Source organism: Ambystoma mexicanum, chromosome 5q, assembly GCF_040938575.1.
Source record: "Ambystoma mexicanum isolate Mex_15411 chromosome 5q, UKY_AmexF1_1, whole genome shotgun sequence".
Lineage (NCBI taxonomy): Eukaryota > Metazoa > Chordata > Amphibia > Caudata > Ambystomatidae > Ambystoma > Ambystoma mexicanum.
Window position 1 is genome coordinate 1046355478 of NC_090933.1, and position 27089 is coordinate 1046382566.

Genomic DNA, 27089 nt, shown 5'->3' on the forward strand with positions numbered 1-27089 from the left:
GGAGGTACAGAACTCAGAGGACCCTCCAGCAGCTCCAGAACTGGTGCCCAGCCAGCACACAGTGTGCCAAGCTAGGCACTGCAGCAAGATTCCTGCAGAGGGAGTGCCAGAAGGTCTTCGAACCAACGAACAAGGGCAAGGCAGCTGTCCTGCAACACACTCTACAGCTGTGGCCTGTCCGCCTAAAGGACAGTTTTCGAGATAGTCGAGTTCCTCAATCTGCAACCGACGGCAGCGCTGACCGTTGTCAAGTCGCTGACGCTTAAAGACATGCGAGATGTCTCGACCAGTGCTTCAGAACCACCGATCAGCACTGAGAGTGTGATTCCTGGCCCCGTGTAGGCCAGCCTGCAGCCGTTCGTCCACCTTCGCTCACCGAGCTGTCTTGCCGACTGATACCTGCAGCTGACTCCCTTCTCGAACTGTGTCACAGAAGCCTGCAACGCACCCTGAAGCAATTCAGCCCTGTCGAGCACCAAGAACATCAACAGCACACTATACATTGTGGTTCTGTCCCCATGAACCTTTCCAGAAGCCCCTAGAGACATTTTAAGACCCATTGCCCCCTTTGTTCTGAAGACAAGAACCCCTTACAAACTGTTGTGGTTATTAACCATACTGACTCCTCTCCTGTCGGTATCCAGAGTGCATCCCTTTTCCTTCTTTCAAACTGTCTGTTCTTGTGCTGTAAAGTAGATACTTTTGATTCAGCCTTGACTGGTCAGTCTCTTTTTATCATCGGGTAATAATTGTATTTTCGCTGTGTTGCAACTAACCAACGATCCACAACCTTTCAGAGATAAGCCTGTCATTCCGTCCACGTTACCAAAATTGGACAAGCAGGTTTATAATTGGCTTGTTATTCCAATCTGTTCAGATCCTTTCTGGTGTATTAGAGGTGTGGGGCTGATTGATGGTTTAGAAACCGATATTCACCCCTGGACCACTGGTACCCCAGATGTTGAATCATCACAGATTAATTGAATTTGAATAGGGATAGGGCAAGGGGTGGGTGTTAAGGAAACATGGGCATGTATTCCCTATGACATAATGAGAAAAGGACACGGAGCAGGAGTGGGAGGTATTTTGAAAAAGCTGGTTTTATTTTGTTTTCTTCGTTTAAATATATTCAGACAAAGCATATTTTCAGCCCTTGTAATTTATTTTATAGCTCATGAATTCAGTCTAATTCATTCAGTAATCTGTCTGACCATAATTTCTCATCACTCTGATTTTGCCTCACAACTAAACGTCTGCCTGAAGCTCAGGAAGATGACAACACCTGCGCAGGGTGCAGTATTTACAGAAATTATTAATGAGCATCCGTCTCTCATGGGAAAGCCTATCTCAAGGCTTCCAAGAATGATGAACTTTAGAACTAGAAGCAGGCACTAACCACAAACTTCAAATCCTCTTGGAATGTTTACCCTTTTCCTTCAAGTGTCACTTCTGCCAAGAGATCTCATGACTAGGAACAATTCTCAGGACTAGACGGGTGTTACATTTCAGATTCTGCACTTTCTTTTGATTTCTTGAGATACATCTGATGCAGGAAGACTGACCTACTGATTGGCATACAGACTGGCCTACAGCTTAACACCCAAGCCAAGCGATCGCAGAGCTGTGGAATGAGTAATGCCTCAGAGACGTGCATGAACAGCCCCTCCTGAGAAGTACACAGTTATGACGCTGCTGGCTCAAGTCCCAAAGCTGCTACAGGCTGCCTCGCAGAAACAGCCTGGAGTTGGGCAATGCACTTCTCCCCCCTCTTCGTTGAAATGACCTGTTTGTTATAATACGTGCTGTTAATGGGTGGAGAATAAGATGAAGCTGCTCCATTGTACATAAGGATGAGCCAAGCATGGGAGGGGCAGCATCGCATGCAGCTCTCCCAGACACTGATCTGTGTTTGCATTACAGCGCTTTTCACCCCACTTCTGGTCTCTTGTGTATTATTTGTGTCCAAGTGCCTGAATGCCTAAGAGGGTATGAGGAAGCTGGATGAGCACTGGTATCGTGGGGAGCAGGATGAGCCTGTAACAACGGGCTTGTCTTCTGTACTGGCCAACAGTAGCATTTTGATCTTTGCAATAGTACTGGAGCACTGACATGAGGCTGACAGGAATACATCTGAATAAGGTGCCAAAGCAGCTTTGTAGGGCCATTGCTGGCATCTCCTTTCTCACCCAGTACACCTAGCGGTGAGGGTGTTTCCACCCAAGTTATGTTGCCATTGGGAGTCTTTCTGCAAAAATACCTTTCAAGCACAGCTCTGAGCAAATTCAAATCTCTGACAAGTAAAGTGAGAGGGGTGCCTGCTTGCCCCAAACGTTGTGGTCAGTAGTACACAATGGATGGCTCTCAGCTCTATACGAATAATTTGAAACTGCCCTGTTTGAGAAGAACGCTTTGCTTTAGGAACATAGGGACATCGGTACCATACCAGTGACAGATATGTGGAGGAGATTCCAACTTTCAAGCCCGGATGATTATACACAAGCTAGTAGCAAGGTCCAACTCCAAAAAATGACCAGGAGGCCGACACATTTTGGCATCAAATCCCTAACTCGAATATATCCAAGGAATGTGCAATTTGGCCGGGTAGCTGCCTCTTACAAACATAGCTGGCTTAGAGAGCTGCAGCTACTTTATCCCTAGAAAATAAAACAAAAATGGCCCTGTCCAATGTAAAGTTGTGAACTGGTGGACTCCAGCCCTTTAAGACGAGGTAGCAACACCCTTATGATAGATGGGGATGCAGAAGTTACTCAAACATCAATAATCGAAAGGACTCAGGTAGTTGGCAAAAAGGTAACTGTTTTAATATCAATTATCTAAAACAGGGAGTACAAAGGACATCAACGGATGTCTCAGCATAAGATCTCTCAATGCATCTTAAAAAAAGCATTCTTTTATAGCAAAAAATCGTCATTGATGACGTTAACCTACGTATTACTAATGTCATCCTAGTTGGCAAACTAAAAAAACATAGTGGCAATTGTGATAGCTTCTTAAGAACCTCTAAGTACACGATCCATACTCGTCTAAGAGAGTGAAGAAAAGTGATAGGTTTCTTAACATCAGGTGGGGCAACTAAGCCCCCCCCCTTGTTGGTCACTATGAACGTCACTAAATACATAACGTCACATTGGTTATACAAACAATAGGACCTTAAACCACGCGGCCCCGTACAATTGGTTGGCACTCTAACCTCTGTCAGTACTTTTCCACCTACGTTAGCAGCATGCAGGCTGGTCTTCCAGGTGCTGGTGAGCTAGTCTTAAACATAGCTTCCCAGCAATTAGCATATTTATCTATCATCACCACAGTGGTCTGCTGTCATGTAAGGCTTTAAACTTGTCCTTGGGAGTGTTCTTTTGCTTTGGAGAATTCAGGGGAGTGAAGGCACGCTCTGCCCTCATGCGTAGGTGTGACCATAGTGTTCGTCCAAATTCATCCTTCCACGTGACTGAAGACCACAAAATCGAGCTCCTGAGCATTAAAAATTCTATTTTCTAGTAGACCTCTGACGTCTTCTTTGTTTTTGTCCATGTCTTCTGAACAAGAGTTTTGTTCTTTCACACGATTTGTATCCAATGTCTGTTCACCCCAACCTGACAAGACCTTAGCTTCTTCAGGCTCGTCCAGCCTTGCCTTTCTGAGATCTGCTTCTTTAATGCAATTGCTTTATTAACTGTGACACTCTGGAAAAGAGGCCTTCCTTCTCTGGTCCAGCTCTGCTATAATATGTAGTGGAAACATCCATTCTTTACTCTCTTCATTATATGTATGTACATGTTGGCGCAAGCCACAATCTATTCACTATAAAGCTAGCCTCAAGAATACTTTGTCTGCTTGCATTTCTTTGCATCTGTACACATGTAAAATAACTTGATATCTTCAACATTTCTGCAGCATAAGTTTCTTCATCTTGATCCCAATATGTCACTTTTCTTTGATACTTTCTTGATGCCTTATAGAATATTTGCATTCTCTTGTCTCTGCATCTCTTCCATGTACATCAGCAGCTTTGTGTGATGTCACCATTCTTCCCTTCCATTCATTGGTCCTGCTTCTCCCAGGATTTCATTCAAATGGCCATCATACTGTCTCATATGCATGTATGGCTTTCTCAATGGAACTTTGCTTCCAGGATTCTCTTCGGTATCAGTATTTGCACCTGTCTCGCACTCTGGTTCCCAACATATAGGCAATATGGGCGCAGTGGTGGAGGTGGGGGTACTTGGCTCCTTCTCTACAGTTGAGTAACAAGTACCTACCCCAAATGAAATAATTGTCTGGTATATCCGTAGCTCTAGGAAAGGCGGCTGGCCCATGTTATATCCCATTTGAATTATATGTGAATTTCTGAGAATGCTGGTCCCCAATGTTCTCCCAAGAAGTAAAAACGATCAAGAGAAGCGTTTGAGTAATCCCCTCTTGGGCGGAACGGGTACATATAATCACTGTCTTGGAAGAAAAGGCAGGCGAAAGGTGTCTTCTTACCACCAGGTTTTCTTGTTAAATGTTGATGGTAAAACCTTTTCAAAGTCACTTGCTACAAGACTAACGGAGGTGGTCGGCCATGTCATTGCCTCTTCTGATTAACAAGGGTTTATGCCTGGCTATGTCATGGTCAACCATACCAACTTGGTACAGACAACTGTGGACATCATGGCCCATAGAACACGACTCTCCTGCACTTTCTTGAATGATGAAAAAGTGTTTGAGAGGGTGAGGTGGGACTTCCTCTACACAACATGGTTCCGGGAACAAAATGTAGAGAAGCAGCTATGATTATGATATGGCTTTTTTGCTGGATTTCCCTGTGATGGGCTCTTGTTTGAATTTCTTCTCAGTCACTAAAGGAGAACAGCAGGGATGAACTGGCTTGCTGTAGCTAGCGCTTGCCACCTTGACAAGGAAAACACATTCAAAATGAGCCAGTAACAACTAATGTCGATGGAATAGTCGTAATGATTCCGCTGGAAAACCAGATTCACAATGATGCTAAAAAAGATTGACAGTTTAGCTGCCTGCAAATGAAGTGGCAACATTAAAGACCTTTGAAGGCCGCGCGTCCACACGGTTTTCCTTGGTGCTCAGAATGGAGCTTGTGCTGCAGGTAAGGGAGTCTAAGGTTTAATCTACATTATTCACGATCGTATAGACACGGATTGTTCATCCCTTTTGAGATGTAACCTAGAGGTACATTTCAGGTTACTGCATCCAACGTATGTAATGAAATACGAGTTGCACACACGAGATAGCAGAATCTGGAGAGAGAGATTTTGGTACTAAGGTACACGTTTAAGCTCTGACATACACTGCAGAAACCATTACTGAATACAGGGGCGTTGCTAGGGAGGGGGGGCTAAGGGGGCTATAGCCCCTGATCTTTTGGTTGTAGCCCCGGATAGAATCTCAGGAGCTTCAGCCAAAAGACTAGCTAGCCCCCAGTCCCAACATCAGCTTAGCCCCAGGTCTTTTCCAGACCTAGCAACTCCCCTGACTGAACATATACATTATCTGATATTGTTTTATGATAGTTGTTCATGATGATTTTGTTTTCTGTTTTTTTCATGTTTGAACATTGCTGACACGTTACGGTATGTACTATATACTGAATGTATTTATTTGTGTTAATCATAGTTCCTTGTATACATAGCCCTGAAGATGGTGTTGAGCACCGAAATGCATTGGCTGAATGCACTTGATTGACCTAGCAGTCTTTTCTGCTTAAAATTACTTCACAACTAAGTTGTGGGAATTTGGATTAAATATTTCCTGCAAATTTTAACAAAAGGATTTTGTCATTTATAAAAAATACTATATTCACACCTGAAGAAGAAAAAGAGGAAATTATGATATAAAGACACAAACAACATGCTCATTTCTAGAGCAAACTGAGAGCATCAGAGATTACAAGGCAGTTCCACCTTGTTATTTTTGCTGTATGGATTAGTTTTATCTGATAGCTCCAGGCTAAAACGAATAAAAAGAAGGATTTGATCTGATATAACTGTTATTAGAAAGGAAATTTGAAGGTTGCAGACTGTTTTGAGTGGTGCCCACTTCCACTCTTCACACTTCAAGCAGAAGCCCCATCTCTGCTCCACACCCTATCCTCCTTAAACTGGTTGGCGGAAATCATGACTCAAAAGTGGGTGAATGGAGCTTGTAGGTTGGTGTATCAATGCTACTGTTCCCAAAAACTCAGAAATATTGGTAGAACCCAAGTAGGTCAAATTGGGGAGACCAGCGGTGGTAGCTGGGTAGTAGCATATACCACTGGTGACCTCATTTTGACACCTGGCACTGCGATCCCTAAACAGGGAACAATAGAGCCAAACTGAAGTCCAGAGGGTCATTCAGAGCTCTGTTTACTCTCTGCAGTAAATCCAACCCCTTCTCTCTCCACCGGACCCTCAAGAACCTCCTATTGACTGCTCAGGGGTTGGGTGAAGGACATGGATATACACTCCTGATTCCACTGGCACTTATCAGCCACACATTAGTGATTTACCAAGCACAGGCATAGGCTTGGATCTTCGTGGTGGTGCTTAGTCCCGGAAGTGGAACCTCAAATCTGCCAAATTTTGGAGCCGGAACTGCAGACCTGAAGGTAAGTGTGTGGTATGGGTGGCAGCAGAAGGGCCTGCAAGAGACAAATCTGGTTCTTGGGGACTAATTTAGTATGTGAGGTATTGACTGGCACTAAATAACATTATTAGTGTTCAGGAATCTACATTTAGCATATGATGGCAACATTAAGGCAAGAGAGTCTATCCAATGTATGTGGTGACTTCTAGCATGCCCTGAGAGTAACATATGGCATTCCTGTAGTATTTGGGGACAGTTGGAAAACTTAGGGTACCCTTACACCTACTACCCCTTGATCCTCTTCTCAGGGAAAGGACATCGTTTTTGCATCCTGACCCTGGGGTGGAGAAGCAAGGGAGTATCACCTGAGTGCAGGGTCCTTGAGGATTGGAGAGAGGATATCCTCAGATGAGACATGGTATATGTCACGACCTCTATCTTAGATGTCACAGCAACCATCAAATCATTAGCCTCCTCGTACATACTGTTGGGTGTCCTGACCCACGTTTAAGCTATCCTGCTACAACATTTGGTGCTGTGGGCTTAGGAAATTCAAGATGGTGGAAAACCCACATGTGCGCCGAAATCCAGGAAAGCTGCGCAGTTTGTGCGCCCACCAAAATGGTTGCCTCACTTGCCACCCACCAGTGCGAGAATGAAAGGCCGGGTTGCCATGAGGGAAATGGGTTGCCAAAGGAAAAACAGTAGCGCCGGTTAGCTTCAAAGCGCTTTAAAACCACCATTGGACTACCCGCACAGTAGTCTGAAACCATTGGGAATGGCAATGCTGATTGCCAAATGCAACCTAGAAGTGTGGGGAATTCATTTCTTAAATCCCAAAAATGAGTGCAGTACAAGTACTCACCACTATCCAAAAGCCGGCGTTTTAAAACCACTCTGTGTGTTTTTCTGAAGGCAAGCAAAATGCCTATTTCAAACCTTGCAACATGTGCAAAATATTCACTGAACACCAGCAGACATTTGGCAGAATGGAGTTTTGTGTGCCTACAAAATCTGGGAAATGAAGAGCCCAAAAACAATGCTTATAACAAAAATGCTATGGAGTCAGCAGCTTAAGCCTAACTGCAACTGGATTTAAAACCACCAAAATCGAAAATGTTAAATTAAATGAGTGACCTATGTTTGGTGTCACATGCCTTTGTAACTGTTGAAATGTCATAGTTTTGCACTTAGAATCAGCATTCTAGCTGCATGTGTAAAATTACAAGTTATTTTAAAAGCAACAAAAAGTTAGCTGAAGGTCTGGCTTAAGGAACTTGATTTTGCCTAGCAACTACCCATCAGGAGTGAAACTTGAGTCACCACTGTGTTCCCAGGCCAACCTTCCTTTTGCTGCCCAAGCTAAGGATATGCCATCCATCTGATAATTGAATTATCTGTGCTCTGCAAGAGAGTGAACAAAGCCCTCTTCACTCAGGCAAAGGTTTTTATTACCGCAGTCGTAAATTGTAGCTTCCTCTTGGCAGGAGCTGGGAGGAGCACTGCCTGTGAGAGCAAGCTGGCTTGGCAGAACTGGAAAGAACCAGAAATTCAACCTTGTGCTGAGGGTAAACCACACCCCTTTGGAGCCAGAACATAACTTTAAAAAGATGAATAACTCATAGAGCGGACATGTGAAAATTTTATAAATGATACCATAATTCTTGTGATTTTTCTGCCCACAGTTTAAGACGTGGTAGGAACCGGTGGTATGTTCAGGGGGGTTTTAGCGGAAAAGTGGATATTACTCTAAATGTGTGCATGTTAAAAATCTGAAACTTCATCAGTTAATGTCCCTACCCCCTGCACACATGTATGTAAAGTTGGGTCCATGTCGGAAATTGAAAAAGCAGTTAAAAAGTCAATTATGTACACTCTTTGAATGCAAGCTCCCAGGAAGAGCAGAGTTTGAACAGGGGATACCTCCTGTAATGCATGATGGGTGCATATGATTTTAAAACAATATGTACCTCTGCAAATATGTATTTGTTTCAAATCTAGATTTGTGTGTAAGTTGACAGGAGGAGTGGACTTTCTGCAGGCTGTAAAATGACATCAATCTGACTCACAGTTCAGTTTGCCAATCAAGCGGAGGAATGGAAGCCTGACCAATGACGAATGAGAGGGGCAAGTCTAGTGATGCAACACACACACCCATTCTCAAGAAACAGATAAAAGCAGAGAGTCAGGACACATAGAGACATTCTATTTCATCTGCCGCTGGAAGCCCTGCCGGAAAAATCCATACTTACCTCCATCAAACTCCAGAAAGCCAAACTAGAGACTTCAATCTATCCAGAGCAGAGACCAGACCAGAGAGAAAGCAGTGCTGTGCCTAGCAGAGACCAGACCAGAGAGAAAGCAGTGCTGTGCTTAGCAGAGACCAGACCAGAGAGAAAGCAGTGCTGTACCCAGAGAGACCTGACCAGACTGAAGTCCGTGACCAAGTCGCTTTCCTGTTTAAAATCTCTTGTGAGTACCGCCAAACTGTACCAAACCAATCTCTTAGTTTAAATTCATCTAATTCAATCTATTTAACCTAAGTAGAACTGCCTCCTAGCTGTCACCTGTCATTTCTAGTAAAATTTGTCATTTTGAAAAAGTGTGCGTTTAAAATTTACAAAACCAAAAACGACCTTTACTAAATTACTCATATCTCCGCAACCGTTTGGGCTAGAGACTTGCAATAACTTTCATTTGGAGGCTGAGATCCCAGGCTTTCCTAGGACCCCAAAACGGTAGAGATAGTCCTTGCGGTTCCTTTGTAATAGTGCTCGGCGCATCCGCGAATTTTGCCGCGATTTGCAATTTCTTCACATGTAAAAAAACTGCTGCTGCCTGATTTCATTTGCCAGAAATTCGTTTAACCGGCTAACTATCCCTGCATCATTGCTAGTGTGAGCCTGGACTAATATTAACTAGATACCACTCATCCTGAACCTCTAAAAGGGAATTAAGAGCGTTTCCAGCATATTTCTCATTCATTGCTAGCACCTATCAAAGCATTTGCCTGTGTTTTCAAACTTCTGTTTAAGCTTGCTGGATTGAACTGAATTACAGTTGATTGCATTTCTGAGAACTGTGTGTTTTCCTTCCATTTCCTTGCCTTGCATCAAGGGGGGGAGGGGAGTAGCCAGAGAAAAGTGATTACATTGTTTGGTTGAAATCATATTGCGTATTTTCTGTACTGCATTCATTGAATATTGCATCCACCTGAGCCTACATAAAGCATCCTCTACCACATTATACTTTTGTTCCTATTTACCAGTGTGCTACCTTATCCATTTCATGTCAACTCATTAGTGATTAAAGAAGTGTGCTAGTGCCAGATTCTCCGTTGTTAATATTTACCATATCAGATTAAGTGTGATATTCAATTATTAATTTATTAAAAAGTGTGATATATATTTTAATTTATCAAATAAACCTTTTAAACTTGCAAAACAGAATTACTTCTTGGCTCAGTGGGGTCAGGGGGATTCCAAGAGAGGGGTGTTATACAAGGGTAGTCATCCAGAACGCATGAACTGGACCTAAAGATATATCAATAAGGGTTTTCATTCAGTATTCTAGACTAGGCGTTAACTTAGCTGTAGTGCTGAATTGAATCCTCTTACAAATTGGGGGCTCGAGCCGAGACGTTGGGTTAGATTTACCACTTGTGCAGCTTAAGACAGTGTGCTAACTGACGGGATACATACATCCGGTCGGATCACCACGCTGCATTACGCTGTGAAGCATTCCTCAAAAGGGACACTCCAAGAAAAGTTCTGCTCTGCAAAAATAAAATACAAACTTCTGTAAGTCAGGACAGAGACCAATCTCTAGAATGACAACCTTAGTAGACATGAAAATGGCCAGAGAGCACCTCTTGCATAAGCTATTTGTGAGAGGTGAATGGACCGAACAGGGCCAGGATGTGTGGTTGCAGGCCATCACACAACAGGTCACTGAAACAGGGTCAGATATATATAGAGATCAGGGTCCCTTACATGTGGCCCTGAGTGAACTATATTTGGCTCCTAAAGCCAAAGAGGAACACAATAAGATTGCCAGGATAGCAGCATACCTGTACCTATATATGGGAGACATGCAGGATAGATGTGCTGAAAGCCAAAATCTGGCAAATAGGCAACAGATGGCATTACAGAAGGCCCAATCTGATCTGGACTCTTCTGAGCAGAGGCTGCAGAGGAGCCAGGAGGCAGAAAATGATAGTAGGCAATATATCATTAAAATAAAAGAGGATATGGATGTGCTGCAAAAGGAAAAGTCAGAACAGGATACCAGATTTCTGGCCCTGCAGAAGGAGCACCAAGACAGTTTGGACTCCTTACTGCAGAGCCAGAAAAAGCTGGAGCAACAATTAGACTTTAACAGGGCATGCACGGAGCAGGTAGCCACCTTGCAAAGTCATCTAGATAGAGTGAAGGTAGAGAGCAACAAGCTGATCTTGAAAGACCTGGATACCCAGGCAGAGTTTGATGAGGAGCGCCAAAAAGCTGGTGCCCTTCAACGGCAAAGGGACGACCTGGCGGCACAAATGCAGGCTCTTAGTCAGGAAAGAGACGCCTTAGGCCAGGAAGTCTGCCATTTAAAAAGAAAAATGGAGGAAAATCACCTGGCCCACCAGGGACTGGGTGATCTCCAAAAAGAACACCAGAACTTGTTAGAGCACACCAGGAGGGTGGAAGATGCTCTAGCAAGAAAGGAGCAGGCCAATAGGGACATTGCCCAGGAGGTCAACCTCCTGCAGCAAAGACTGGCCCAGTTCTCCAGGACCAACCAGGAAGCACAGAGGGAGAATGAGGCTCTCTGCCAACACAATGATAGGCTCCAGCAACAGGTAGCGATGCAGGAGAAACTGATAGAGTCGAGTAAGGCCTTAACAGAGGAACTGAAAGCACAAATGCAGGCTCTTGCATTGCAACAGGGAGCAGGGGCGGATAGAGATGAGGTTCGCTGGGAAATGGAAACTCCGGAGCATAACCTCAGGAGCCCTAGTACCAGAGGCCCTCATACCTCTCAGTCCCTGGACTCTGCCACCCCCATGTCCCCTGGTGCACATGAGCACAGGGCCACAGGGATGGCAGATTACTATCCAGCTAAGAGTATGGGGCTCATAGGCCAGTACCACTCAGGAATGGAGGGGTGGGCATCCGGGTATGGGCACCCAAGTACAGTACAGTTCAGTGGGGAACCCCAGGAGAGTAGGCCCATTAAGGGCATCCTGAAAACCTCTGCCCAGTTAGGTCAGTGGAGGGGGTACCCATCAAATCCTGACAGCAAGGAGGAATCTGAAGACTCCTCTGAACTGCGCAGGACACAGGAGACCAGGTCCCCACATTCTGCCAGCCATTCCCAGGCTCGCAGAATCCGGGAAAACCTGGAAGAACAGACGGGAACCTCTGGGAGCAGTGCCTCTGAGTCCGACGAAGAATGGACAAGGGTTACCCGAACCAAAAAGGCCAATAAGGCAAAAAGGGCCTTGCTCAAGGACCCCTTAAAGCAGATTAAGGCGATCAGGAGCGTCGTCACGCCTTACCATAAGAACGCTAAGTATTCTGTTTGGGAGCACTTAGAGTTGTTTGAACAAATGATGGAGACTTTCCATTTGAAGGACAGCCAAAGCTGCATTCAATATGTAAAGTGGACCTTCTCCCCGGAATACTCCAGTTTCTTTGCGGGGCTGGAGGACCAAAATCATTTAAGATGGTCCACCTATAAGGCGGCCATCCTGAAACATTTTTCTGTTCACAGAAATCCTCAAGAGGCTCGCAAGGCAGCCTACAATTTGCAATGTGGGGAGGATCAGGCCCCACAAGAATTTGTGCAGGAGTTAAAGCGGGCTTTTGCACAGACCACAAGAAGGGTGCGCACGGATAGCCGTGAATTTATAAACACGTTTTTCCATGCCTTGCCCAAATATATCATGACCCAGCTCGTGAGGGATTTTCACGAGAAAAGATCTTTAGACTGGGTCATTGAACAGGCTACCCGCATCTATGAGGTGCAGAAGCCCATAGAAAATAAAAGCAATGCCCAGAAAAACCCCAAAGCCAACAGCACCCCTGCTGCTGCCAAGGTGGCAGAGGTAAAGGTCACCCCCGTTTTGGATTTGGAGATGGGGGGGCCTAAAAACCTACCTGCACCTAATAATGCTAGGCCCAGAAGGTCCTCGGGCCAGTCGCAGACAGGGAGCCAGGGAGGCAGCCCCACAAATGGGGTCCCTCGCTCTCCTGACTATGTAAGTCCTCGCTACAAAGGTAACAGACCCATCCTGGGTTATGTGTGGACTCCTCCAGCCCAAGGGGGGGGATCCAGCCAAGCACCTAACCCAGGGAACTTCCCTCCAAACTTCCCACAGGAGGGCAGAAATTTACCAAACCCTGGGCAGAACTTTTTCCCCAGATATCCACCCGACTTCCAACCCCAAAATCATCCATCCTTCTTTCCTCAATTCCCTGAGCCCAGACCACTGAATCCGGGAGAGGGGAGGCCAAGGGTGGAGGGGTACCAAAATCTTCCCAACCAGGGGTACTACCAGAGGAGGGACAGCTACCCTTCCCGGGATCAGCCCAGGGGAGAAAACAGGGCCCCGTATCAGCCTGAGCGGGTTTCCCAGTTAGAGCGCCAGGTTCAAAACATGGCGCTGGATATGGGTCATATACTGAGGGCACAGCAGAACCCTCAGATCAGCATGCCGGCGCAGAACGCACCCAACTCTGGACCTGGTGCTCCAGAACAATGACGGGGGCAGCACCCCGATAAATCACCGGTTCCCAGGGAGGAGGCACAAAGGGAAGGGGGGTGTAAAGCCTTGGAGGAAGCTTCCTTCCTCACTTGTAAACAGCCCCTGGAAACCCAGGAACCGGAAACAAAATCTCTTGCCCCTGAAAGTCTGCCTCCTAAGGAGCAGAGGGGGGGTAGGAGAAACAAAAGACCCAAACAGACTCAGTTTGAGGAGGAGGTACAGATCTTCCAATTTGAGGGAGAGGGATCCTCAGAGGATCCTGGGAAAAGGATCTTCTCCTTCAGAGAGGGGGGAACTCCTCCCAAAGAAAAATGGGTCCCTAGGGATGCAAATCCAGACTGGGGAGATGTGGAGACTGAGCTACCGCCGCCCACCATCTCATCCCAGAACCAACAGCAAGAAAATCCCCTGGTTCAAACCCATCCTGGCGACTGCCTCCAAAAAGGGGGGGGCGGCCCAGAAACGGAGCCAGGGGAACCCACAATGGCTCTGATCTCCAGTTGCAAATTTCTTCTTTCAGATTCCCAAGACTCTCCACAGAATTCTGCCCAAATCTCCTCGCTAGCGATGTCCAAAACCAGAAAATTAGTCCACCAGTTGTCCAAAAATGTACATTATCTGTGCCCCCTTGAGGAGAAGGAGGGAAGATATTATGCCCCGGTACAAGTACAGGGGCAGGGTACAATCTCAGCACTGGTGGACACTGGATCTCAAGCTACCCTTCTGTCCAGAAGGGCCTTTGACGAACTGAATGCAGGAAGGGGAGAGAATTACCAAATTCCTCTCACCTCTCTTCCTGGACAACTGCAGAACTTTGACGGGAAGGAAATTCCCGTCGAGGGGACGGCAGACTTGGACATTAAGATCGGGCGACATAAGTTGAAACACCCGGTCATAGTTGTGACCCCAGAGGGCACCCCTTGTTTACTAGGGAATGACCTCCTGAGAAGGTTGTCACCCCTAATAGATTGCGTAAACAAGGTCCTCTGGACTCAGACTAGCCGACCCATAAAATTAAAACAGAGTGTCAACCATGTTAGTTTAAACGGCACATGCCACATGGTTGAACAAAAATCTGACCAAGTAGAATTTCACTTCCAGAACAACCAAATTCCAGACGTGACGGTAATAGCAGTAGGACAACAGACTGGTGATGGGGGGTCCTCTCTATTTCTGAAAATCAACCTTCCTTCCAGTCTAAAGTGGTATTCCACGCTGGAAGGAAACACTCTGAAATTCTATACTAATCCACAATCAGAAACCCCCACTCCTATAGTCCAGAAAGATGTGAAATCAGCTCAAAGCCTGGCTGATATTCAGCAAATTGGAGAGCAGTTGTTCATCCCTGTTCAGTTAAATGATGGGAAGGACTCTGTTCTCGCTCGAGTGTGTGTGAACAACGGTAAGAGCTTCATCAGCGAAGCCATGTTCCGCCAACTCCCAAAAGATCCAGCCATTCCCACCTTCAAACTAATAGACAAATGGGAAATGGACCTGGAAGCACCTGACTCCAAACATCTCCTGCCAAGCAGGTGTATGCTCAAAATCTCCATTGGCAACAAGAGCATAGTCCATAATTGTTGGGTCGTGCGAGACGTCACTGCCGCCTTTTACTTAGGCAGTGACATTCTCAATCGCTTTGCCATTAGTTTGGACCTAATAAACTTCAAAGCTTGGTCCCGAGTAGCGGATAATCCCATGGGCTTTGATGATCCAGAAAAAGCATTTAGGTCAGCTCAATTGCTACCTTATGCAGTTGAAATTCAGGTTAAAGAGGAAGTCACCATCCCAGAAAGGACCCGACAATTCTCCCTGGAAGTGAAAGTTAAAAGGGGACAAGAGTTGAAAAACCCTGATGCTTACATACATCTAAATGCTTCTCTCCAACTGCAAGGGTTAGGGGTAAACCCAACTCCATTAGTCAACATAGAACATGACACCATTCCAATAGAGGTGGATAACAGCGACTTAAAGAGTATTACTCTAGCCGCAGGCACCATTATTGGAATGGCGGTTGATGACCGACATTTTTCCATCGACTTAGTAAATGAACTGTTAGGACCAATCCCCAAGGACTGTTTTGACAGTGACAGTGATGACAATACAACACCAGACAGGATTTTTACCCGGCATGGGGGGAACTTCCTGGTGTACACTTCCTGCCCGTATGGTAAGGAAGATGTGACGTGTGACTTCAGGAGGGATGAGGTGATTTTCCAGGTTCATGAAGGCTGCCTTTCCCACCTGAAGCCTCCGGTCCAAATCAGCACTCTGACCAGGGACTTCTCCACCCAGCTGGAGGAGGCCGCGGAGATAGCCAAACCAGAAGTCTTTCCAGGCTTCAGGCAGATGGTGGAAGAGAGAGTCAACCTAGCTGATGCCTGTGTGACTCTGGAACAAAAGCAAAAGTTGAAACAAGTCTTCTTGGATTTCCAAGATCTCTTTGCGGTAGACTCATATGACTGTGGTCGCACTGACATCCACACAACAACAATCCCCACGGACCCTGGCATGACTCCTGTGTTTGTGAAGCAATATCGCTTGCCTCTCGCATCAATGGAGTCCCTTACTGAAATAATTAAGAACCTTGAGTCCCGGGGAATAATCCGTCCAGTCCACAGCACCTTCAATAATCCGGTGCTGGGAATATTGAAGCCAAACGGCCAGTGGAGACTCTGCGCTGACCTCAGGGAGCTCAACAAACGGGTCCACACTTCCCGATGGCCTCTTCCCTACATTGACCAAGGGCTGGCCCAGATTCAGGGGTCACAGGTATTCACTGCAATAGACCTGACCAATGGATACTGGACCGTGCCTGTCAGTAGGGAGGACCAATACAAGCTGGCTTTTACCTTTGGGGGCCAGCAGTACACATGGACCCGGACTCCCTTCGGATACCTCAACTCCGGCAATGAATTCAATATTTTTCTACACAAGGCCATGCCCGACTTGGGTGCAAGGGGTAACCTGGCTTATGTAGATGATGTCCTCATCAAAAGCTCAACTGTTGAGGAACACATAGCGGAGATCCGTTATGTTCTGACACAGTTGAGGGCCGCCGGAGCAAAACTTTCCTTTCAGAAAGCACAGTGGTGTAGAACCCGTGTTAATTTCTTGGGGCATGAGATTACTCCTCAGGGTCTCTGTCCCCAGGAAAAGAAAGTGGAAGCACTTCAGAAACTGAAAGACCCCACAACTCTGCGGGAACTAAGGAGCCTCCTTGGACTGACTAATTACAGCAGAAAGTTCATTGAGGGCTACGCAGAGATCACCAGACCCCTGATTCATCTCCTGAAGGGGGGGGGTCAAGTGGGAATGGGGTCCAGAACAAGCCGAGGCAGTAAAACAACTCAAAAGAAGCCTCTCACAAGCGCCTTGCCTAGCTTACCCTGTCAGAAACAAGGAGTTCTTCCTGGAGACGGGGTTCTCTAATACGTGCTTGACGGCAGTATTATATCAAAAGCATGACAAGGTCAATAAAGTAATCTCCTATGCGAGCAAAACTTTATCCTCTGTGGAGGAAAAATTCAACGATTGTGAGAAGGCACTCCTGGCAACGGTGTGGGCATTGAAGAATTACCGCCCGTTTATCCAGGGGGAACACATCATAGTGGAGACTCCACACCAGCCTCTGCAATATCTCCAAAGTGACAGAATCCGGGCCGGAAATGTGAGTAATTCCCGAATTACTTCCTGGATTCTGTCAATGCAAGGCTTTCCTGTGGAGGTCAGATATGGCCAAAACAAGAAGAGTCCCCTCGCGCAAGGTCTGGCTGACTTGCATGATTGTGCCAGAGAAAACTGTCTCGAGGACGAAAGTCTAAAAATAAAGGACAACATGGAGGCATACCTTAATTCCCCCCACAAAGTCTTTGAAGAAGACAAGTGTGAGGGAATGCCCACTGTGTATGTGGATGGATGCTCTTACCATGTCGACAACAACGGGGAGAAAGAACTGGTGGCCGGCGTAGGGAATGCATGGGTGAATGAGTCCCCAGAACCCTCCGCTGGATACAAAATTGGTCCCCGAAGTAGTCAGGTGGCAGAATTGATGGCTGTGCATCAGGCCATCCTCACTGCTGTCCAGCATCAACTCCACGAACTGGTCATAATCACAGATTCGGATTATGTACGGAACGGGTTCGTGGAGCACCTGGTTAATTGGAAAACCAGAGGCATGTTATGTGCTAACAACAAACCCTTGAAACATGGGAAGTTGATCCAAAACATTGATGATCTGGTCACCTCGAATGAGATGACCATCTATTGGAAAAAGATCAAGGGTCATTCCAAAGTAGAGGGACCAGACAAAACTGGAAATGACTTAGCTGATCAGCTGGCCAAAACCGGGGCCATCCAAGGGGATCTAATTGAGATTGAGTCCCTGTTGGGGGAAATCCAGGTCACTGCTATCACTAGGTCCCAGACAAATGCTCACAACGACCTTTCAATTGCACAATGGAGTAAGGAGACTCCTGATGCTGATTTGATTACCGCTCAGAAGGGGGATCCAATTATTGGTAAATTTTACCAGCACCTTGAGGACCCTGAGAACTTTCCCCTGACGGATACCGATTACATTGGGAAAGAGGACCTAAGAGTGTTGATGAAATGTCCAAAAATGTTCCGGATCCAAGACGGTTTGTTGGTAAGGAAATCCAAAGCTGGCCACGATCAGTGGGTGGTTCCTACCTCATTCCGAAGCCTGATGTTAAGTCATGCCCATGATGCGGCCACTGCCGGTCATAGGGGGTTTCACACAACATTGGAAATCTTAAGAGAGGTTGCATACTGGCCACACATGGGGCAGGACCTCGACCAGTACCTGAAGGGTTGCCTTGTGTGTGCACAATTTCAGCCATCATCCCTCACACACCGGGCGCCTTTACAAAAGAGGGGAATGACACTGCCATGGTCAGATTTACAAATCGACTTTGTAGGCCCTGTGATTCGCTCGGCTAGGGGGAATAAGTACATGTTGACCGTGACATGCTTGTTTACCAAGTGGGTGGAATGTCTCCCAGCCCCAAACTGCAAGGCAGAAACTGCAGCGGCCTTGATGATTAACCACATCTTTTCCCGTTTTGGTCTACCTCAAAGGATTGAGTCAGACAGAGGTAGCCACTTCACCAGTGAAGTAATGACAAAGATGTGGGAGATACTGGGGGTCAAGAGAAAGCTGCATATTGCTTATAGACCAGCTTCTTCTGGGGCAGTAGAGAGATATAACCGGACAATTGTGAGCATATTAAAGAAGTTTGTGGCAGATTCTGGGCCAAGTTGGGATATCCGATTACCTCTGGTCCTAATGGCCATCAGATCTACCCCTTCATCTGCAACCAAAATGTCACCATTTGAGTTGATGACTGGGCGCAAGATGGTGCTTCCGCAGCATTTGCTCTACAGGACCCAAGAGCAGACACTGATAAATACCTCCACTACTCATGAGTATGTAGAGAATTTAAGGAAACACCTCCAACATGCTTTTGCTTATGCTCAGCGGAATCTAGAAAGATCGGCTGATAGCATGAAGACCCATTATGACCTGAAAACTTCCAGGAAGGAATATCAGGTGGGAGACCGGGTCTATCTATACAACTTCCAAAGGAACCAGGCCAAGCAGCGCAAATTTTTGCCTACATGGAAGGGACCCTTTGAGATCGTCGATAAGATCTCCCTTGTGGCCTACAAGATCCGCATCCCCAAAAGCGGTTCGGCAGAGGGGGAAGACAAGTGGGTCCACATAAACCAGTTGAAATGTTGCCATCCCAGGCACACTCTGCAACAACTGGAGGAGTCCTCTGGAATCCTAGCGGGTACTGTATCAGACTAATTCAGTTCCAATCATAAAACGTACCACATCTAGTCTCTAACATACTGGGATTTACATGAAACTGTCTCTAGTGATACTGTTTTTTTTTCAAAATAAGAATGTAATGTTTCGTTATGATGAAATGCATATGCCGCCCCACTACCTCAACAGTGGTGGAAAAACGTCTATGAGTAGATATTGCCGCTTTTGCTTTATCATCCTAGGAGAGATGAAACCATGAAGGATGACCAAGAAGAACGATCCGGAGACCGGGAGCAGAGACGCAACGGGCCCGGGGTACCGCCCAATACTCCCATCAGGACCGGCGAGGAGAACCGATCGATCAGTACCGGATGGAGAAGAAGATGCTGAACTGTGCCATCTACAGAAGAGGAAGAAGATTATGCGGACAGACCGGTGCATGGGTCAAAACCCTTGTGCACGCGACTCCCCATCGACTCAAATTCAAAGTGCAGTCGCGTGGGGGGGACTTGTTGGGTGTCCTGACCCACGTTTAAGCTATCCTGCTACAACATTTGGTGCTGTGGGCTTAGGAAATTCAAGATGGTGGAAAACCCACATGTGCGCCGAAATCCAGGAAAGCTGCGCAGTTTGTGCGCCCACCAAAATGGTTGCCTCACTTGCCACCCCCCAGTGCGAGAATGAAAGGCCGGGTTGCCATGAGGGAAATGGGTTGCCAAAGGAAAAACAGTAGCGCCGGTTAGCTTCAAAGCGCTTTAAAACCACCATTGGACTACCCGCACAGTAGTCTGAAACCATTGGGAATGGCAATGCTGATTGCCAAATGCAACCTAGAAGTGTGGGGAATTCATTTCTTAAATCCCAAAAATGAGTGCAGTACCAGTACTCACCACTATCCAAAAGCCGGCGTTTTAAAACCACTCTGTGTGTTTTTCTGAAGGCAAGCAAAATGCCTATTTCAAACCTTGCAACATGTGCAAAATATTCACTGAACACCAGCAGACATTTGGCAGAATGGAGTTTTGTGTGCCTACAAAATCTGGGAAATGAAGAGCCCAAAAACAATGCTTATAACAAAAATGCTATGGAGTCAGCAGCTTAAGCCTAACTGCAACTGGATTTAAAACCACCAAAATCGAAAATGTTAAATTAAATGAGTGACCTATGTTTGGTGTCACATGCCTTTGTAACTGTTGAAATGTCATAGTTTTGCACTTAGAATCAGCATTCTAGCTGCATGTGTAAAATTACAAGTTATTTTAAAAGCAACAAAAAGTTAGCTGAAGGTCTGGCTTAAGGAACTTGATTTTGCCTAGCAACTACCCATCAGGAGTGAAACTTGAGTCACCACTGTGTTCCCAGGCCAACCTTCCTTTTGCTGCCCAAGCTAAGGATATGCCATCCATCTGATAATTGAATTATCTGTGCTCTGCAAGAGAGTGAACAAAGCCCTCTTCACTCAGGCAAAGGTTTTTATTACCGCAGTCGTAAATTGTAGCTTCCTCTTGGCAGGAGCTGGGAGGAGCACTGCCTGTGAGAGCAAGCTGGCTTGGCAGAACTGGAAAGAACCAGAAATTCAACCTTGTGCTGAGGGTAAACCACACCCCTTTGGAGCCAGAACATAACTTTAAAAAGATGAATAACTCATAGAGCGGACATGTGAAAATTTTATAAATGATACCATAATTCTTGTGATTTTTCTGCCCACAGTTTAAGACGTGGTAGGAACCGGTGGTATGTTCAGGGGGGTTTTAGCGGAAAAGTGGATATTACTCTAAATGTGTGCATGTTAAAAATCTGAAACTTCATCAGTTAATGTCCCTACCCCCTGCACACATGTATGTAAAGTTGGGTCCATGTCGGAAATTGAAAAAGCAGTTAAAAAGTCAATTATGTACACTCTTTGAATGCAAGCTCCCAGGAAGAGCAGAGTTTGAACAGGGGATACCTCCTGTAATGCATGATGGGTGCATATGATTTTAAAACAATATGTACCTCTGCAAATATGTATTTGTTTCAAATCTAGATTTGTGTGTAAGTTGACAGGAGGAGTGGACTTTCTGCAGGCTGTAAAATGACATCAATCTGACTCACAGTTCAGTTTGCCAATCAAGCGGAGGAATGGAAGCCTGACCAATGACGAATGAGAGGGGCAAGTCTAGTGATGCAACACACACACCCATTCTCAAGAAACAGATAAAAGCAGAGAGTCAGGACACATAGAGACATTCTATTTCATCTGCCGCTGGAAGCCCTGCCGGAAAAATCCATACTTACCTCCATCAAACTCCAGAAAGCCAAACTAGAGACTTCAATCTATCCAGAGCAGAGACCAGACCAGAGAGAAAGCAGTGCTGTGCCTAGCAGAGACCAGACCAGAGAGAAAGCAGTGCTGTGCTTAGCAGAGACCAGACCAGAGAGAAAGCAGTGCTGTACCCAGAGAGACCTGACCAGACTGAAGTCCGTGACCAAGTCGCTTTCCTGTTTAAAATCTCTTGTGAGTACCGCCAAACTGTACCAAACCAATCTCTTAGTTTAAATTCATCTAATTCAATCTATTTAACCTAAGTAGAACTGCCTCCTAGCTGTCACCTGTCCTTTCTAGTAAAATTTGTCATTTTGAAAAAGTGTGCGTTTAAAATTTACAAAACCAAAAACGACCTTTACTAAATTACTCATATCTCCGCAACCGTTTGGGCTAGAGACTTGCAATAACTTTCATTTGGAGGCTGAGATCCCAGGCTTTCCTAGGACCCCAAAACGGTAGAGATAGTCCTTGCGGTTCCTTTGTAATAGCGCTCGGCGCATCCGCGAATTTTGCCGCGATTTGCAATTTCTTCACATGTAAAAAAACTGCTGCTGCCTGATTTCATTTGCCAGAAATTCGTTTAACCTGCTAACTATCCCTGCATCATTGCTAGTGTGAGCCTGGACTAATATTAACTAGATACCACTCATCCTGAACCTCTAAAAGGGAATTAAGAGCGTTTCCAGCATATTTCTCATTCATTGCTAGCACCTATCAAAGCATTTGCCTGTGTTTTCAAACTTCTGTTTAAGCTTGCTGGATTGAACTGAATTACAGTTGATTGCATTTCTGAGAACTGTGTGTTTTCCTTCCATTTCCTTGCCTTGCATCAAGGGGGGGAGGGGAGTAGCCAGAGAAAAGTGATTACATTGTTTGGTTGAAATCATATTGCGTATTTTCTGTACTGCATTCATTGAATATTGCATCCACCTGAGCCTACATAAAGCATCCTCTACCACATTATACTTTTGTTCCTATTTACCAGTGTGCTACCTTATCCATTTCATGTCAACTCATTAGTGATTAAAGAAGTGTGCTAGTGCCAGATTCTCCGTTGTTAATATTTACCATATCAGATTAAGTGTGATATTCAATTATTAATTTATTAAAAAGTGTGATATATATTTTAATTTATCAAATAAACCTTTTAAACTTGCAAAACAGAATTACTTCTTGGCTCAGTGGGGTCAGGGGGATTCCAAGAGAGGGGTGTTATACAAGGGTAGTCATCCAGAACGCATGAACTGGACCTAAAGATATATCAATAAGGGTTTTCATTCAGTATTCTAGACTAGGCGTTAACTTAGCTGTAGTGCTGAATTGAATCCTCTTACAATACAGGCCACAAAACCCTCTCATAGGCCTTCACAGGGGCCTTCACATTCCTGCATCACCAGACACAAGAAGAAATTCGGACTCAGTTGGGCCAGAGCATGGTGCATCTGGAACCAACTACGGCCATCAACACTTGAGGCATAATCCAACATGGAGGAGGAGCAAGTATCAAGGCACTAAAAGCAACGGGCTAGTTGTTATCTCAGCCCTGGGTGTGGCTGCCTATATAAGCCACACCCAGGCAAGAGCCCACGCTTCGCGTTGCTTCTGTTGTGAACAGCAGACATTCACCGCTGACCTGGAGCATATTGCATGCTCATAATTGTCCAGTTTCGTTTGGCGGACTTCTCCGCAACAATACTTACCTGTGACCCGCCCTGACGAACAGCTCAACGTTACCAGCATCGGAGCGCTGGCAGAATCTTCCATCTTTCACTTCGCAGCTGATCGCAGCTCCGCAGCAGCCCCTCCTCTGCATTAGGCCCGTGCCTCCATTTTACACAGCACAGCTGATCGAAGCTCCGCAGCGGCCCCTCCTCTACATCGGGCCCGCGCCTCCACCTTACAGAGCACAGCTGATCTCAGCTCCACGGCGGCTCCTCCTCTGCATCAGGCCCGCACCTCCGCCTTCCACAGCACAGCTGATTGCGGCTCCGCAGCGGCCCTTCCTCTGCATCGGGCCCACGCCTCCACCTGGAAACACCTCCCAGCTGTTCACCTGGCTCCAGTAATCAGCTGCATCCACGGAACGCTCCGATTCAGCTCCACTGCCTCTGTAAAGGAAGAGAACACAATTATCCAACAAGACAAGGGAAGGTACCCAGATAAAGACTTACTCTACAGGAATTAAGAACTCTCTGAGGAATAAGACTGAGGTTCCTTATAACAGTTACAGGATCATCTCCTAAGGCAAAGACAATCCAAGCCACAGCATTTCTGGGCTTCAAGAGGGCCAGTGAAGTAACTGGCCCTAACGGACAATTGCGCCCCTGCTGAGTCTCAGAAAAAGCAGGACGGAGAGCCTCTCTTCAATACATACAAGGTGAGCACACACACCACTTAGGGGTGGGGGTTTGGGAGCAGCACACAGGGAGTTGTTAGAGATTTCAGGCCCCTAATCTCATAGCTGCTCAACCTTGTTCCCACAGAATAATCCTCCCAGAGAAGTAACCTGAGAAGGGTGCCGCGCTGAGGATCCAGATACCCCCGCAGAGACAAGGTGAAGAACGCGAAGCCAGCTTTGAAAACTGTGCCTGGGTATCATGGAGACCTCTGATACTGACCAGTTAGCGTTATTGTTGGGGGAATTGAGGGCCGAGGTCCATGCCGCTCAGCAGGAAACAAATGCCTTGCGGAGAGAACTGGTTGTTAATAGGGATCGTACCGAGGAATTGGCATGACAAGTACTGCAGCATCAAGCTGGACAAGCGCCACTACCAAGCAGTCAGCCTACTGTCGCGTCTTCGCCGGCCCCGGTTCAGGTGGTACTCCCAGGGACAGTACCTTTGGCTCCTCCTGAGCGATTTTCTGGAAAACCAAATAAGTTTGGTGTTTTCATGAACCACTGTCGGCTGCACTGCCTGTGCAGACCAGGGGCCTTTCCCAATGAATGAGTGGCCTTTCTGTTGTCCTACTTGGGGGGAAGTGCAGCTGATTGGTCAATTCCTCTGGTGAACCGGGATGACCCATTGTTGCGGAACATTGCGGGGTTCCAACGAGAACTGGAGAAGTTGTTCGCCCGACACACCAGGGGTCAAGCACTAGACAATGAGCTCTTGTCATTGCGCCAAGGGAATCAAGACCTGTTAACCTATATTGCCACGTTCAACAGATTGGTGGCGGAGTCGAACTGGCTGGAGGAAAAAAGGACCACCCTTTTTCAGAGGGGACTGCGAGGGGAATTAAAAAACGTCCTGGCCCAAGTCGTAAATCCTTCCGAAGATTGTGCAGAACTCATTGATCTCGTGGTACGGCTTGATCACAGGTTACAGGACCGGAAAGCTGATCGAGCTCGATCGGAAGGAAGAACAATGTTTGTGCATCCCAGAGAACAGCAACCTCGTCAGCCAGAAAGCCAATCAGATCCCATGCAGATCAGTGGGGTACGAGACCTACTGACTAAGACCGAACGGGAAAAAAGACGACAACTGCAGCTCTGTTTGTATTGCAGGAAGGCAGGACACTTCCTACGAGATTGCCCAGTAAAGCCACCTAGGAAGTCCATAGGAGCGATGGAACAGGGCGAAACCAAGCTTGACTCAGAAAACTACAGTGCCAGGCAAATGTAGAGTTCCGTTTGCCAAGCAAAAGGAAGGAATCACTGACCTCACATCTCGTCATTCCAGTAATTCTGATCAGGCAACAGCAGCCCACGCGATTACATGCCCTTGTGGCATATGTGGACAGTGGGGCAGCAGGCAACTATATCGATAAGAAGCTTGCAGGTTGAATTGGTCTTCTTACACATCCAAAGGCAATATCGGAATGAGTTATGGCTAGGATGGCACTCAATTCTCCTCTGGACCCGTCACTCACCACACAGAAGTCGTGACACTCCTTTGTCAGGATGGCCATAAAGAAGACATTGGGCCTCATTACGAGTCCGGCGGTAACCGCAGCGGTAAAACCGCCTGGTTACCACCGGACTCGTATTACCATTCCGCCTCCGTGATTCCCGGAATTACCAGGGCATTACAACCCCGGTTTCCCGGGAATCACGGAGGCGGAATGGTGTTAATCCCCATTCCCATTGAGTCCTATAGGACTCAATGGAAATGGGGATCATGGAATCACCGGCAGCTTCTCGTAATGCTGCCGGTGTTTTCTCAACCGCCTGCAGGAGTTGTGATCGCCCGGCATGGAAACAACGGTGGCGGTGGGTTTACCGCCACCGTTGTTTCCATACAGGGCGATTTGTAATGAGGCCCATTGCCTTTGTCCTTATAAATATAAATACCCCGCAGTTTGGAGTTATCTTGGGGATCCCATGGTTAGAGGCCCATAACCCACAAATCGAATGGTGAGCAAGGAGGTTAACATTCTCTGAAGACTGTGCCCGTATTTGCTACAAGAGAGAGCCTAATCAGGAGACACAAATAGAGGGTAACCCCAGAATGGAAAAGTCCCTCGGTACACTAGGTGTTTTGCCTCAAGTTTATGCTGACTACCAAGATGTCTTCCAGAAGGAACAGGCTAATACGCTACCACCGCATCGAGCATACGGTTGTCAAATAGATCTCACTCCAGGCACCCAGGTTCCTTGTAGTCGTATTTACGCTTTGACTGAACAAGAAAACATTCATCTGAAGGCATACCTAGAGCAATATTTGGTGAACGGTTTTATTCGGCCTTCTAAATCTCTGGCAGCGTCACCTCTCGTCTTCGTTCCAAAGAAGGAGGGGGACCTTATGGCCTGCATCGACTACCGGTTATTAAATCAAGTGACAGTCTAGAATCGCTACCCGTTGCCACTTATTCCAGAACTTTTAGACCAGGTGAAGGACGCACAGATTTACACAAAATTGGATCTTCGAGGAGCATACCATCTGGTACGGATTAAAGGCGTGGAAGATGGCATTCCGAACAAAATATGGACTTTATGAATATCAGGTAATGCCCTTTGGGCTTTGTAATGCCCCGGCCATCTTCCAGAACTTCATGAACAATGTGCTGAAGGATCTACTAGATGTCTGTGCTATGGTATACATTGACGACATCCTGGTGTATTTCAAACAACGAACAGTAACACGTCAATCATGTGCGAGCTGTCTTGGACAGGTTGAGGCACCATTGGCTCTACCCTAAAGTGGAGAAATGTTCCTTTCATGTATCAGAAGTGGAGTTCTTAGGATTCATTCTTACTCCGCAGGGAATCAGAATGGATAATAGGAAGGTGGATGCCATAACCAACTGGCCGTCGCCCACCTCTATCAAGGGGATCCAGAGCTTCCTCGGCTTTGCAAATTTTTATCGTCGCTTCATTCCAGGCTTTTCCCACGTGGTCCATCCTATCACTTCTCTACTTCGTAAGAACAAACGCATTGAGTGGCCCGTGGAGGCAGAGACTGCCTTTCAGGCTTTGAAGTCAAAATGTATTTCAGCTCTGGTGTTACATCATCCAAGACCTGATCTTCCCTACATAGTGGAAACCGATGCCTCTAGCACAGCCATGGGTGTGGTTCTCTCCCAAAGAGACCCAGCCCCCGGTCAGCTACACCCAGTGGCTTTCTGGTCAAAGAAGTTCACTCCAGCTGAAAAGAACTATGCAATTACTGATAAAGATCTCCTCGCAATCA